Source organism: Vombatus ursinus, unplaced genomic scaffold (assembly GCF_900497805.2).
Source record: "Vombatus ursinus unplaced genomic scaffold, bare-nosed wombat genome assembly UNPS02015255.1, whole genome shotgun sequence".
In the NCBI taxonomy this organism is placed as follows: Eukaryota; Metazoa; Chordata; class Mammalia; order Diprotodontia; family Vombatidae; genus Vombatus; species Vombatus ursinus.
The window spans coordinates 10214110-10229352 of NW_020955033.1; the positions used below are offsets into that span (position 1 = coordinate 10214110).

The following is a 15243-nucleotide window of genomic DNA, read 5'->3' on the forward strand; positions in this document are numbered from 1 at the left end:
TTGTGCAAAGAGCAAATATTTCTACTGGAATAAAATCTGTTTGAATAGAGAAGGCTATGGGTTGTAAATAAGGCAGCTCTATCCAAACCCTACCTCAATTTCCATCTGTGCCAATAAACATAATAATCAGTGCTACTGGAAGCACAAGAAGAGTTGTGTTATAAACAAAAAATAAACACAATTGTCACTTCTCTAAATTCTTTACAAATTCTCCATTTCAGCTTTCCGTGAGACGTCGAATAAATCAAGGTTGAACTGGAGTAGATGTGAGGGGTATCTCTAGGTCTCCAAAGTACAGTTTCCAGGCCAGAGATACTCAATTCGGGTCACAAAAATAATGATGTCTCCTCCTCCCCTCTGTGTCACCAGACTGTGTCTTGGTTTCCAAGTACAATTGTCCAATCCTGGTCTTTATTGAAGCAATGGTACCCAAAGAGGCATCCTTCTAAGACATAAGCACAGCTTCACTCATGTTTGAGAAAAAGAACCAATTCATCAGATAAAGGGCAGGTGACATAGTGCCTTGGGCAGCACAATGTTTTTGTAGCTCCAAGGCTTTGATAATACATAAAAAAGCATCTGGTGTCATTGTCTGCCCAGAGAGAAGTACTCTTCAAAGTTTCTTATTATGTTTTCTCTCTAGGAATCCTGGGAGATTCTTCTTAAGGAACTTTTAGAGCTGACAGAGAACTTATAAATCGTCTATTCCTTCGCTCACATTATAATTTGAAGAAACTGAGGGGTTCTCTTTCAAGATATGATCAGTTCTCAGCCTAGCCTTTTCATTATCTCAAAACAACAAGAAATAAACCAAATAAAGTAAAAGGATAATTAAAGAAAAGAAGGGAAAGGAAAGGCGTCTTTACAAAGAAAATCTAACAGATGTGGAGTGCATAGGTTCTGGGCTCACTTTCCCAACTCTCACTCCCACTGACAAGTTGGGGTCGCAGAGCCTGGCTAGCTACTACTTTCCTCAGAATTTTAGGAGGAGATATTATCTTTGATTTTAAGAAATTAATTTTTCAATGAGGAAAATACTTTTTCCTTTCTACTTCACTACCTCATAAAAAGAATCCCTCATAGTAAATATGCATAATGAATTAAAACACATTGACCATGTCCAAAAAGTAGATGCCTCAATATGCACAATGATTCTATTATCTCTCTGTTAGAAAGGAGCATGCTTCATCATGGGTCCTCTGGAATCATGGTTGGTCATTGAATTGATCAGGGTTCTTAAGACTTCTGAAGTCATTGGTCTTCACAATGTTATTACTATATAAATTATTCTGGTTGTACTCCATTCGTCTATACAAGTATTCCCAGGTTTCTCTAAAATCATGTTTTATCATTTCTTAGAGCAAAATATGAATGAATGAATGAATGAGGAATTCATTAAGTGTCTATTACGTATAAAGTTCCATGATAAGAGTTGGGCACACAAAATAGAAAAAATAAAACAGTCACTGCTTTCAAGGACTCCACATTCTAATGGAAGAAGACAACTTATATGGAAGGTTTCAGCTGCAAGTCAGATGGTAAGATCCCATGGTCCTTAGGGTGTGGAAGCAAAGCAAATGGTGATGCTTCTTCTTAAATGTGATTTCTATTGATAAAATAATACTGAAACATTTGACAGTGCCAAAGACTTTGGTGATAACAACTTATCTTTTCTGGGTTTGTAATAGATGCGCCAGTCACATCTTCAGAAGGTTTGCTCTCAGGATGATGGCAAAGGTCACTGGGATGGAATCATTGACATTCCCAAGACACTTGAGTTAAGAGTCTTGAGTTAGATGTGCTTGGAATGATGTGCTGGAGTCAGCTGGGACTGGCTCTCAAGAGTTGATTGTTAAATTTTTAGTGTGAGTATTTATGCCTCAGCAATTATTAAATATTATGAATCAGGACTTGATTTATTGTTCTGTTGATTTCTAGATTTAAGAAAGTGATTGAGAAAATGTTAATAATGCAGATGAAGCTTAAAAATGTGTTATGCATATGTTTTTCTCACAGAGAGCTGGTGGTTAAATATTTACCAACATACCTCTGGCTGTAGCCATCAGTGTAGGTGGGTGTGTGGGAGGTGGCAGCTTGAATTGCCTGGTACATGCTACCTTATTTGTTGCCTTTAGGGTGTTTTCCTGTTTTGGACAGGCTGGCTTTCTGCCCTATGAGTAGCAAATTATTGGCAGTTAGTGGACATCTAGTCTTTTTACACCTTACTCCCCAACATATACCTTTGATCCTGGCCTCCTGGCTGTTCCATGAAGCATTTCCTGTCTACCAGGCCTGGAATGCTTTCTTCTTCTGTTCTGACTACTGACCTCCCTGGCTTCCTTTCAGTTCCAACTGAAATCTTACCTTCTGCAGGAAGCCTTCCCTGACCCCTCTTAATTCTAGTGTTTTCTGTCTCTTAACTATTTTCTATCATATGTAACTTTTGCTGTTGTTCAGTTGCTTCACTTGTACGACTCTTCGTGACCCAATTTGGGGTTTTCTTGGCAAAGATACTGGAGTGGTTTGTCATTTCCTTCTCCAGCTTATTTTACAGATGAGGAAATTGAGGCAAACAAGGTGAAGTGACTTGCCCAGGGTCACACAGCTAGTAAGCATCTGAGGCTAGATTTGAACTCAGGTCTTCCTGACTTCAGGTCTGGTGCTATATCCACTGCATCCCCTAGATGCCCCTGTATACAACTTGCTTTTGTTTGGGTTGTCTTTGAAACATTTGGGAGTTGTCTCCCCTGTTAGGTTGTAAGCTCCTTAGGGCAGGGACCGTCTTTTTCCTCTTTTTGTATCTACAGTTCTTAGCAAAGTGCCCGGCACATAGTAGGTGCATAATAAATGTTTATTGATTGAGAGTTGCCCCTTTTTCCACAGGAGTTGTCTTGCTGGATCATGACCATTGGTCTTGGAATGCTACCACTTCCAGAACTCCTGTGCTTATTTACCTGCTGGTGAAAGTTGTCTAGCAATTGTTGCTAGTGGTGGTGAGGATTTTGGGCCCCTTCTCCACAATTATTTCTCCCCTTAATGGTGGATGTGGGGATTAGGTTGGTTGTAGGTCTGGCAGTTTGGGGGAACACTACTAGTCCCAAAGTGTTTAGGCTCAATGTCCTGGGCTGTATCCATCAGGTCCGGGGGAAGATGTTGGTTAAGGCGATGGCGTTGCCTAACCTGTCCAGCACGTGCTGTCTCCTGTCTCTTGTCTCTTCCCCAGGCTACCTGTGCTATTTCATCTAGGCTGGCTTGCCTATATCATTCCATTACATTCATATGACATAACGTGTTTAGCCGTTCACCAGTTTTTGGGAACCTCTATTTTCCTGTTCTTTGCCGCCACACAAATTGCGGCTGTAACTATTTTTGGACATGCGAGTCATTTTTCTTCTCCCCCTTTTTCCACCCCTCCCCCTCTACTTCCCTTCCCTCCACTGCTTCCTTCTCCTTCTGTTCCTTCTCCTCCCCCTTTCCCTCCTTCTCCTTTTTCCTCCTCCTTCTTCCTCTTCCTCCTATATTATTAAGCCAAAGGATATAATACAGTTTAATAACTTTGAGGGATATGGTTTCACAGGTGGAACCTCAGAGTTGTTTCAATTTGCATTTTCCAATTATTAGTGATTTAGAATATTTTTTTCATATGACTATTGATAACTTGGATTTCTTCCTTTGAAAAAGAACTGTTCATATCTTCTGATCATCTGCCAATTGGGAAATGGCCCTTACCTTTATAAATCTGAATAAGTTCCCTACATATATTAGAAATAAGACCTTTTGTTCAGGGAAACTTCCTAGAAGATTTTCCCCCTAGTTGCTTGCTTCCCTTCTAGTTTTAGCTGCAATGGTTTTGTTTGTGCAAAACTTTTAAATTTTATTTCATCAAAACTGACCATTTTATCTTCTGTGATCCTAGGTGACATGGGGGATAGAGTGCTCGGTCTGGAGTCAAATGCAGCCTCAGATACTTACTAGCTTACTAGCTTTATGATGCTTAACCTCACTTAACCTCTGTTTGCCTCAGTTTCCTCATCTGTAAAATAGGGATAATAAAGTACCTACCTTGCAGGGTTGTTGTGAGGATCAAATGAGATGATAATTGTGAATTAGCATGATACCTGGCACATAGCAAGTGCTATATAAATGTTAGCTATTATTATTATTATTATTATCATTATTTTTGTTACTTGATAATGAACTGTTCCTCAGTCCATAGATATGTAAGGCAATGTCTCTGTTTCTTACCTAATTTGTTTATGATGTCACTTTTTGTGTCTACGTCATGTATTCATTTGGTATACAGTGTGAGATTTTGGTCTACACCTAGTTTCTGACAAACTACTTTCCACTTTTCTCAGCAGTTTTTGTCAAATAGTTAGTACTTATCCAAGTAGCTAGGGTCTTTGGTTTTTATCAAACACTGGTTTACCATGCTTGTTTGCTTCTGTATATTATATATCTAATATATTCCACTGATCAATCTATTTCTTAACCAGTCCCAAATCATCGTGATGATTACGGATATGCACCATAGTTTGTGCTCTGGTACTGCCAGGCTCCCTGTCTTCCCACTTTTTTTCATTATTTCCCTTGAGATTCTTGACCTCTTGCTCCCCCACGAATTTCATTATATTTTCTTGCTCTATAAAGAAACCTTTTATTAGTTTAATTGGTATGACACTGAATAAGTAAATTAATTTAGGCAATATCGTCATTTTTATCATATTGGATCTGCCTACTTGTAAGCAGAATTAATATTTCTCCAGTTATTTAGGCCTGCCTTTATTTGAGTAGAGGGTTTTTCCAGTGGTGTGAGTGTAGTTCATGTGTTTATATCCTAGCAGATAGATTTCAAGTATCACATATTCCATAGTTATTTAAAATGGAATTTCTCATTCTATCTCTTCTTGCTATATTTTATTGATATTTTTATAGAAATGCTGTGATTTATATGGCTTTATTTTAAATCCTGTAATTTTTCAAAAGTAAAGGAAGATAAAAATAATTGAAGAAATATTCAATGAATATGGCACTTTTTTATGGAAAAAAGTCAATGTTGAAAGGAATATGAGAAAAGAAGGAGACCAATTCACTGCTGATAGAACTACAGATTAACCCAATCATTATGAAAAAAATTTTAATTACATAAATAAAGCTACTGAATTTTTCATTCCCTTATGCCCAGATACTCCAATGCTAGATTTATACCCCAAAGCAATTATTAATCATATGAAAAACCTCATATATAGAAAAATATTCATATCAGCATTATTTGTAATAACAAAAAACCAAACTAAAACATGTGCTGAAGAATTTTGAAATTACCAAAGAAACTGAAGTATAAAGATGTAATGGAACATTATGGAGTTGTGAGAATGATGAACATGGATGTTGGAGGGTATGAGAATTACGGAGGTAATCTGTGTTTCTACAACATTTGGGGCTGAGAGAGAATTTCGCCCAGCGGAGAAATTCTTAGCACTACACCTCCCATAAGGCTGTGCATGAGCTCTGCAGAATGACAATATCACCCAGTGATACCTATGCTAGCTTCTACTTCTCCCATTTAAACAGTCTATAGGTGTCTTCCAGGGTTGATAAGATGAAGGGCAGCAATAGCTAGAATGTATAGAAACAAGGGGGTAGCAAAACATAGAATTAATGGCAAACTGCATTCTGAGTTTGAGAGTTCCACCTAGACCTTGATACTGACAGTGAGGACTGTGGCTCAGGGTTTCAGGGTTCGCCCAGTTATTGTGCCAAAAATCTAGCATTCTTAAACCTGCCATTCACCAAGTTGGAAAGAAAAGTGACTAAATCGATTTTTCTCTACATGTTAATCTCTAAAATGACTTTTCATGAGTGAACAGATTCTGTCTTTAACTGTATTGAGGAGATATAGGAGTTAAATGAGAATCAACCAGATGTTTAGGAGTGTCAGTCACTTGGGAATGTATGCTGAGAACATTTAATGCCTCAGCAAAATCCTTGTTATTCATGTTGCTATGTTCTTTTATTAAATTTCTCTGCTACGATTTCATGAATTATAGAGATTGATCTGATCCATGTCATCGGGCTTGGAATTTGAATAGACAACTACCTGAGCAGTACCCTGAACTTGAGTGGAGCTGAGAGAAGATCTATACTGAAGCACGGGGTATATAGGCTTACTACATAAATAATTCAGAGAAACATGGGAAGACATTATGAACTGCTATAGAATCAAGAAAAAAAGCCAAAATAGCACTCTACACAGCAACTACAGCATAAATCAATACAACACTAAAAAACAACAAAACTTAAGACAAAAATGATGATGGTATCTTTCTGCCAAAGTTAAAAGATTCAGCCTTTTCTGTGTGCTGTTAACCTGTGATTTCATCAGTATGGAGAATTTCCAGTTTAGAGAATCCTTCCACCAATGCAGACTAGCAACTCATAGTTTTAAAGAGGCACTGAGAAGTCAAGGGATTTGCCCCTGGTCACACAACTACCATATATCAGAGGCAAGAATTTATTTTAGGACTTCCTGATTTCAAGGCTAACCCTCTCTCTATTTCATGACACTGCTTCTCAAACATGACATTGAGAATTGACCTTCAAGGTTATATGGGCTATTTACCCAACCATTAAGGTCAGCATTACTTGGTGAAAGGGCCCCCAAGACCTTAAACTTTGCTGTTGTTGTTGTTGTAATATAATCAGCTTGAATGTAAAGAAATGGCAGAATTTTCTCTCCTTCATGCCACTCTTAGACCATCTCATATACTGCTTTTCCCCACAAATATAGTGTTATTGACTAAATGCTGAGTTTGGCATTCAAAGCTCTTCCCTAGCCTCCTCCTACCTTTCCAATCTTCTTATGCCTTACTCCCTAACACATACTCTTCAATTCAGTGACACTGGTCTGGTTGTTCCACAAAGATATGTTCGCAGCTCTGGGCATTTTCTCTGGCTGTTTCCTATGCCTGGAATACTCTGTCTCCTCTTATCTGACTAATAGTCTTCCTTTAAGTCCCAACTAAAATCCCACCTTCTACAGAAAGATTTTCCTAACCCCTCTTAATTCTAGTGCCTTCCCTCTGTTAATTATCTCCATTTATCCTATATATAGCTTGTTCCATATATATTTGTTTGCATGTTGTCTCCCCCATTAGATTGTTAGCTCCTTGAGGACAGAGGCCGGCTTTTTCCTCTTTGTATCTCTAGAATTCAGCACAGTGTCCACTTAACAAATGTTTATTGATTGATTGGTTCTAAGAGATATGGATTGTTTTCTTTTAAGATTTCTTGAAATATGATATCTAGGCTCTTTTTTTGATCATAACATTCAAATAGTCCAGTGATTCTTAATTTTTTTCTCCTCAATCTGTTTTCTAAGTCACTTGTTTATGCCATGAAATACTTTACATTTTCTTCTTTTTTTCAGATTTTTGAATTTATTTTAATATTTCTTGTTGCTTCATGCAGTCATTGGCTCCTATTTAGTCCATTCTGTGTTGCAGGGGCAAAGTTATATATCTATTCTGCCAAGCTGTTAATTCCCTTCCCAATTCTTTCTTCCATAGCTCTCATTTCTTTTCTAATTGTTTCCTCAACTGTTCTCAAACTATTTATAAAAAATCCAACAAAAACTGTTTTAACTTAAAAAAAAAACTCTTGCTAGGAATTCTGGATTAGTTCATGCCCAATCTGTATTTTTCTCTGAGGAATTGCTTATAGATGTTTTGATCAATTCTTGTGTTTGTATCTTGAGCATCCCTTCTACCATAAGACCATAAGAGCTCACTATGATGGGATTCTTTTTTTTTTGCCTTTCCTTCCAGCCTACTTCCTGACTATGAACTTGATGTTAGGGCTAGGCTCCACCATACTTCTGGAGGGAAGGTCTGGGCTGGTTTTGTTGCTGCCTTCTTGGGGTATTGAGTGTTGTAACAGAATTTGAGGGACAGGCTAGGGACCTGAAAGTTTTCAATCTTCCAGAGTGGTCTGATCCAGGGTGTTAAAAGGATTTTTACTGAGTCAGTCTCTAACCTGAGAAAACAACAAAACAGAAGGCCAGAGACAAAATGCCAGTAATCAAGTAGTGGTTTAATTAATTAGTTTCATTATAAGGAACAGATTTGCAAATTGAGAATTCTCTTGATCAGAATTCTACCTTGCTTTATGAAGACAGAGATTTATATGCATAAATCACAATGGGAAGGGAGGGAGGAAGGTGGATTACAAATAATTGCAATTGTACAAACAATTGTAATAGAAAACCATAATACCCTTCATAATTCCCCCTAGTCTGAGCTCTTTAAGTTCCTGGCCTGGGTTTGGGTCAGGACAGCAGTAGAGTGCTGCTGGACTCAGCCCCTGTCAGCCAGCTGGGAAATTCTGCTGATTCAGAGTGGCAGAACTATAAGCCGGCTTTGGTCTGGGATTCCTGCACTGGTTATTCTTCTACAGGCTCAGCTAGATGCCAGAACTGAGATTTTACTCTGCTTCTGGGATGAGTCAACCTCTGTTTCTTGCTTCTGAACTTCCTCCTTTCTCAGTAAACCACCCAAGCCTTCTCATCTAGGAATATCACCCCAGTGCACGGGTCCCCTTCTCAGTCTACTCTGGATCTGTGACCCAGAACTAAGTAGTGAATGACAAGGCTGCTAGTTGGCGCCTGTTACAGTGCCCTGGTATAGATCTGGGACCTCCTTTTGCCTTGGTGCTCTGGACCCTGGACCGGACCCTGATGTGCTCCATGTGACCCAGCTATTGTCCTGACTCAGAGCCCAGTGACAGCAGACCTCCCTTTCTGTCTTCTTCTGCAGTCCCAGGTTGGACAAAGGACTCACTGGGACTTTTTCTAGATTTCCCTAGATTTAATCTGGTGCATTTTCTAGACTTGCTTAGAGGAATTGTGGATGGCAGCTCAGTGTCATTGCCTCTGATAATCTATTGTCTTGTCCTCTGCCTAAGTTCTTTTCAAAGAGAATTTTTCCTCAAGTAAATTATATTGCTAGATTTACTGAATACTGGGTGATTGAATAAAAGAACAAAAAAGCATTTACTAAGTTATTACTTCTGGCCAATCACTGGGGATACAAATAGAAGGGGAAAAAAAGCAAGATACTGCCTGCTTTTAAGTTGTCCACATTCTAATTTGCAGTGATGACATAGGTCAGATATTTCACTTTGGGGGTAGATTTTTCTAAAAGTGCCCAAAGTACTAAGGCTACAGAAACAGGGCAAATAGCAAAGCCAAAGGGTTTGGGGCAGTTTCAGGAAAGATAAGGTTTAGAAGATCTTAGGATGAGATGTCAGGAAAGATGATAAGGCCTGGTGGTTCTCCATCTCATTAGAGTTGTAATTACAGATTCTGAGCCCATTTAAAGCAGATGTGTGAATATCTCATTTCCTGCCTAGGTATCCCAATTGGTTCTGTATGACTGCAGATACAGGATGGAAGAACATCCCCAGAGGTCTCTCTTCCCACCAGGCTACTCTGATGGGATCTTAGTAGCCTGAGGCCAAGGGAGGAGTAAAAGGAAGAGAAGGAAAGAATACTACTGTTGATGGCTTGTCATAATTCTCTTGGGGTTTGGGTGAAGAAGGGTTAAGTTCAGGGAAAGGCAAAGCACATCCTCTCTGGTGGCTTTTCCCACAAGGCCACTTTAGAATTGAGTTCAAATGTTAATGATTCTTCCATTGATCTGATTTTCTATTTTTTTCTCTCTTCTATTCTTTCAGCAAACAATTATTAATCACCTACCAGGGCAAGTCATTGTGTGTATTAGATTATAACATCTGAAAACACAAGTACTATATCTTTTCTCCAATCTTTAAAATGATAAGAATTCTATGGGTTCTAAATAAATAATAAATGATACAATTAATCCTTTCACTTCAGGCAACTGGAGAGAGGCTCTGGACTTATTCTTCTAATCCACATATGCACTAGCATATCAGGAATGGAGAGCCTGGCTGGCTATATCTTCTCCTCAGGATCTAGGAGTATCCCTAAGGGGCAGCAGAGTTCTTCTGATGCCACTGGTTCAAGTCCCCATTCCTGTGTGGGTTTTCCCCTCAGTCTCCCCTTAATGATTAGTGCCCCCAATGTAATTTAGTCTGTTTACATCTCTTTGATATCACTGATAATCAATTAACATTAGTTCCCTCAACCCCTGCAAGGTATATTTATCGAGACGGCATAGCAAGACTGTAAGTACAAAATGTCTGTGTTAAATGGGACACACTTTCCCTTTTGTACCTTGGTTCCTCGGAAGAATTTGGTTAAACTTTAAATGGTAGCTACAAATATTCTTCTCACCGCTGAGCTTACTCCCAGAGGCAGAATAGCCAAATTACATTATCCCCTTGCTTACAGTATGACATCATGATTTCCAAATGAATCCACTGCTAGATTGGCCAAGCTGGTCACTCTTCATTGCTGGCTCCTTCCGTGGAATGGCTATTGGACATCTGCTGACTCTCCCAACCTTCCAAAGACGCCAAAGTTTAATATTCCTTCATGTAAAATCAGGGAAATACAACAGAGCAAGACAACAGCAGCAGCATGCATTCCAGGCTTCGTGACAACTGGGTGAGAGAGAGACCCAGGCCCCTCCCCTACCTGGAGTTTCAGAACAGTTCCTGCCTCAATTGCTCCTAGGGAAGAGAGAGACCTCATTTTGGCTAAGTAGTACATACTCATTTCTGGCTTAGCAGCCAATCAAAAGCCTCTTCTTTACCAGTCAGTAAGTGAAGAGGTGGGGAGCTAGGTGGCACAGTGGATAAAGTGCCAGGTCAGGAGTCAGAAAGCCTCATCTTACTGAGTTCAAATCTTGCCTCAGACACTTACTAGCTGTGTGACCCTGGGCAAGTCACTTAACCCTGTGTGCCTTAGCTTCCTCATTTGTAAAATGAGCTGGAGAAGGAAATGGAGAACCACTCCAGTATCTTTGCCAAGAAAATCCCAAATGGGGTCATGAAGAGTCTGGCATGACTGAAAAACGACTAAAAAACAACTGCAACAACAAAATGTGGACAGGTAAGAGTCAGAGGAATCCTGTATAAACTGTGAATTAGGGATGAGGGTCCCTCTATTACATGTCATCTTGTACCTATTGAAGCTGGATTATGAACCCCCCTACATGAGTCAATAGCAGGCAGAGTTTAGTGCTCATGCCTTGAGGATTTAGGATATTCCTAATCCCCTACTGGCCAGTTCCCTCATTGTACAATTATACCCAGACCATTTTACCCTTTTGCATTCTCAAATACCAGAAAATAGGTATTGAAATATTACAGCATTTATGGATACCTTTTACCTTTTGGCACATATTTGCTACTAATCTTGTGTGTATTTGTGTATATAGAGGGGCTTTCATTAACATCTCATTTGTTTTCATTGCTTTTCTATGTAAATACTGAGGTCAGCAGTGACCAGTCTAGTGAGTGACCAGTGAGGATTATAACAAGTGACAATAGTATAATTATTTTTCAAACTTCAAAAGAATCTTAAAACTAGATTTCTGAAACAAATTTTGATTATTGAGAGGTGAACGTTGTACCACATACTTTCATTTGTTGGAAAGGAGGTAAGGGACTCAAAAATTTCACAGAAAAACTATCTCTTGAAAGAATTGCTTTGGATTAAGCTCTAAATGGAACACTTATAGGTTTGTGACTTTTCCTTTCAAATGCAAGTTTGTTTAGAAAATGGAGTACTGAAGTATATTTTCAGTTTTTAAAAATCTAAAGCCTTGAGAAATATTTGGAGATTTAAAGAACTTGAAATGAAACTTGTTTGTTTCATATGTCAAAATATGAAGATATATCAGTGGATGTTTGCGATTAAAATCTCATGTGTAGTTCGTTTTCATGAAAGGGAATTTTATTTATTAGAATCAACTTAGTCTTGTATTTTCTTGTAGATTGATTTTTCAGAAGAAAGCTATAAATTATTCTATGACATCTAGTTTGTCATAAAATTGACTACATACGAAGCTATGCTATTCTAACAGTAAAAACTGCAGCTAGATCCAGGAGGGCTAGTGGACTGTGCCTTCTCCTACTCCACTAAGGGTGTGGAGGCCTCTTCTCTGGACATATGTACTTGGTGGACTGGGCTGGACACTCAGCTCCTCACCCCGCTTTGCATCTGCTGCTCTGCATGGTTTCAACTCCACAAAACAAGATGTCCCCTGGCACCCTCTCAATCCTAAGTTTTCCCTTTGTGTGTTTTTTCCCACTTATTCTATTAGATTGTAAGCTCCTTGAGGGCAGACACTGTCTTTCTTTTTATTAATTGTATCCCCAGCACTTAGCACATAGTTGATGCTTAATAAATGTTTATTAAATTGATTTGGAAATACTAAACATAAACACTCATTAGCACATATCGACAGAAACATTTAAAAATATATTTTGTTTCGCCTGAGGAATGAGAACTGTACCTCATCTTGAGCAGTACATGATCTGATCTTTTGGTGGGATATAAAGAATTCCAAGCTTGTCTTTGACACATCACTGATCATGCTGCTCTTCCTAGCAAGCCTTCAGGGTCATCAGTGTGGCTTCTTACCTCAACTTAGTTCGTCTCTCTGTCACCATCAGCTTCAAGGTCTACAAATCTGTCATCAGTGCTATACAGAAGTCAGAAGAAGGCCATTCATTCAAAGGCTTCCTGGATGTGGACATTTGTTTAACCTCAGAAACTTCCCCTATTTCTGTGAATGTGGCTTATGGTGCATTTCAACAGAGTTCTCAAATCCATCTCTCTTCTGATGAAAGATCTGGCTCATTCCTTAAAGATAGTTTTAGGTTCATATAGTTGATGACATATGTGACCATATGTCATGTGTAATTTAATGGGATTAGTTTCTGATTCTTGATAAACTACTGGTCTTCAGTGTTCCAATTGTCAATGAAAAGTATCAGACAGATTGACGACTATGTTGGCATTATATGTGATTTGATCAAGGCAATTGCTGCAAAGATCCAAGCAAAACTCTGACATCACAAAGAAAAAAGGCAAAATGACAGTTCAGAAAGCAGACATCCAACACTTACTAAAACACCATTTAATAATTATAACCATTGTTACTCATACCTATGAAAGAATATGCTCGTTTTTAGTTTAAGCCTTCCAAGCTTTTAAAAATTTTGGTATTTTAAAAAACTCATTATAACCTATTATACTCCATTTGTATTGAAATTTATACAAACTAAACAAATAGTTATAGTAGCTTCTGCTATACTCTGCTGAAAGGTTGAGATAAACACTGGAAAATAAAGAGGTCTGTAGGTCTGCTAAATAGGTATTGTTACATTCACTTTATCTTCTACCCCTCAAGGTATATGCCTTCTGGAACATTTGGCCAAGGGTTTAGCTTGTGTTCCCTCCCTTGTCCTGTCCCTATTTGGTGGCATACTCTCTGATGCAAAAAAAAAAAGCTTCCTTCACTGCCAGTCAGCTCTGACTGAAGGACCCTGGATCTTCAGCCTCTGGAATTCATAAGCTTACCTCTAAGACTTGGACATCTGAGTATTGCTGATCAGGCAACTTCATTCAGGAACAGAAAACCAAGCAAAGAAGATAACTAAAGTTTCAGGCTCAAGTTCGTTAACTTGAGACCCTCTACTGTAGCTGCCCTCTGGGAACAACAGGCTTGAAAGGTACTGACACCCTCAGAATCTGGGAAGAAAGGAGATAATTATCTTTTAGAAGTAACTAATAAGGAGATTTCTTTATCATCACCAAAATACCTAAGAGCTGAGCTAGCATCCGTAGTTGGTTATAAACATCCAGGGAGGTCTACCATTCTCAAAGTACCAAAGTGCTAAGCTAACCTGAGTGCTCATCCAGAAGCAGGCAGGGCGGCTCTGTTATGTCCTGTCTGATCCTTGGTTAAATTGCCAGTTGAAGTTTGATAGAAAGGTATGTTCTTTGTTCCTTCATCATAAATGCCTCATCCTAAATGGAAGTACCTACATTTTTATACAGAACAGCTTAAATGTATTTATGTTGTCTTAATAAGCAATCCAAATACATTATACCAATATTTTAACTATACAGCATTTTCCTCTGGGTCAAAATATTTCCAAGCTAGTTGAATAATCTTAGTCTGTGTTCTACACTACCACCTTCCCCCTCTCCCAACCTTCCAACAAATTCTTTTTTCTCATTTGCAATCATTAAAACAAACATTACTTTTTAACCATTTGCTAGCAAAAGGAATCTTTGTCTTTGAAAAAATCTTCGCCAAAGGCATCCAAATTTAATGTCCTTAGGATCTGTTTCAATATTCAACAACCAGCAGTGTATAAACTTAGAGGAAAATACACACACACACACACACACACACACACACTAATCTCAAATAAAGGGAAGATTAGAAAATGTCTTGTGAAATAGATGGAGACTTGAAGATATTTTCTGAACAACTCAGAACTAAAATACTTTCAACTGAAATAGTCAGAGAACTGAAGCAAAAAAAAAATTGAGGGGGACAAATGACTAAGAAAATCAGCTTGGGTTTTTGCTTTGCATGGCTAGACACAGCCCCAAAGACTTGTCAACTTAAAAGTAGATTTACTTTGATCTGAATTATACAAACTGGATATGCAGAGCCAGTCTCATATTCACTAAATAATTGTACCCCTCTCTGCTTTGCTTTGGCCATGAAGGCAAAGTAGTATTTATGAGTTTTTTTGTTTGTTTGTTTGGTTTTGATTGTTTATTGGGAGATAGGAGGACTGAATATGGAAATAAACAATTGGGTTCGAGGGTCTTGAAATAGGCCTACAAAATTCTAATATTTTAAGTTGAGAAGTGGGAGGAAAAAATCAGTTTTGCCTATACAACACAGTTTGAATAATATTCTGACTATGTTGATAGTCACTGGATATCAAGTAAGCACAACTATTGTGTTAAATTCTCCAAAAGGCTTGCCCTCATGGAAGAGTTCTGTAACCATTACAGAGTAATAGACTCTTAGCGTGGGAAGGATTCACTCTGAGATCATCTAGGCCAAGCTCTATCTGCGTCAGAAAGCTCCCTCTACATCATCCCTAATAAAATGTTTATTTTAAACATTTGCTTGAAATGATGGAGAACTCATTCCCTTCCAAAGCAGCCTATTTCATTTTTCGACAATTTTGTTATAATTTTTCTGCTTACTTCACTGTAATTTCCATCCATTGTTCCTAATTCTGTTCCCAGGAGCTGACCCTTACAAGTCTAATCTTTCTCCAAAT

The 15243-nt window shown here is 38.4% G+C and overlaps 1 pseudogene; it reads left to right on the forward strand.

Annotated features, from left to right (window-relative positions):
* The first annotated feature begins 5375 nt into the window (after positions 1–5375).
* LOC114031742 lies at positions 5376–13000 on the forward strand (annotated as a pseudogene).
* The last annotated feature ends 2243 nt before the right edge of the window (positions 13001–15243 follow it).